Below are 1,438 nucleotides of genomic sequence, written 5' to 3'. Positions count from 1 at the left end.
GCTCAAGTGGTAGAGCGCTCGCCTTGAGCTGAAGAGCTGAGGGACAGCGCCCAGGCCCAGAGTTCAAGCCCCACAACCGACAAAAACAAAAAAGTAAGCAAGTAAGTAAAATCTCAAAATTCTCATAATATATACCACTATACCTAATAACTATGTCTTCCCCGTACATATATGAGTTGTAGTATACCAACACACTGTTAAATGATCCACATGGTGTCTAGCTGTATACTTCAAGTTCCTCGAAAGAAAGGACAATAATCTTCTTGAAGATAATGAACATTTCTTATTGTTGGGCACTAGTTGCTCATGCCTATAATCCTAGCTACTTTGGAGGTTGGGTTAGAGAGGCAAGTGCCTGTCATCCGAGCAATGTGGGAAGTGTAAACAGACTGAGCAGTCTAGGCATACAAGACCCTATTCAAAAAATAGTAAAGGCAAAAGGGGCTGGAAGTGTGCTCTAGTGGTGCAGCACTTGTTCAGTATGTGAAAGGCCCTGAGTTCAATCCCCAGTACAATAAAATTTTTAAAAAGAAAAACAGGTTGAGCTCCAGTAGCTCACGCCTGTAATCCTAGCTACCCAAGAGGCTGAGATTTGAGGATCCAGGTTCAAAGTCAGCCTGGGCAGGAAAGTCTGTGAGACTCTTAACTCCAATTACCCACCAGAAAACCAGAAATGGCACTGTGGCTCAAACGGTAGAGCACTTGCCTTGAGCTGAAGAGCTCAGGGACAGTGTCCAGGCTAAGAATATTTTAAACTGGATTGGATAAATACTTTGTATCTGAAGTCGCTCCAATTTTGGATATAGTTTTTAATTGGAATGCTGGTGTCTTGTCCATATACCAGAACACACTTAAAATTCATGTCTCCATCAAAATGAATGTGAAGAACTCTTAACACTTCACTGTATAACAAAAAAGGCAACATAAAAAGTTAGTAATAAAAAAAAGATTGCCAGGCGGTGGTGGCTCATGACTGTAATCCTAGCTACTCAGGAGGCTAAGACCTGAGGATCACAGTTCAAAACCAGCCAAGGCAGGAAAGTGTGTGAGACTTTTATCTCTCCAATTAACCACCCCCAAATCAGAAGTAGAGCTGCTGCTCAGAGTACTAGCCTTGAGCACAAAAGCTCAGGGACAGTGCCCAGACCCCGAGTTCAAGCCCCACAACTGACAATAATAATAATAATAATAATAATAATGACCCTCAAATTATTCCAAAAAGCCACAATAAAATGGCAATCACTTGAAATGGGGAGATATACCCAAATAACCACCTAAGTTTATTATTATAGTGGGTGTTTATGATTCACTTTCAAATAAACACTATAGTTTCTTTCTCTATTTACCTACAAATATTATGGTATATGTAGCTTCAATAAATAAAACAAACTGTCAGTGGGGGGGGGAGGGGGGAAGGAGAAGGATTGGGATGGGGGGG

General features: G+C 41.2%; 1 protein-coding gene across 1 annotated transcript in view; it reads right to left on the bottom strand.

Moving 5' to 3' along the window:
• Window positions 1-1,438, bottom strand: part of Ptpn4 (protein tyrosine phosphatase, non-receptor type 4 (megakaryocyte)) — a 139,556-nt gene that overhangs the window by 125,159 nt on the left and 12,959 nt on the right. The window lies entirely within an intron of this gene.

Source organism: Dipodomys ordii, unplaced genomic scaffold (genome assembly GCF_000151885.1).
Source record: "Dipodomys ordii isolate 6190 unplaced genomic scaffold, Dord_2.0 Scaffold52, whole genome shotgun sequence".
Lineage (NCBI taxonomy): Eukaryota > Metazoa > Chordata > Mammalia > Rodentia > Heteromyidae > Dipodomys > Dipodomys ordii.
This window is presented reverse-complemented; position numbering and strand designations above follow the sequence as displayed.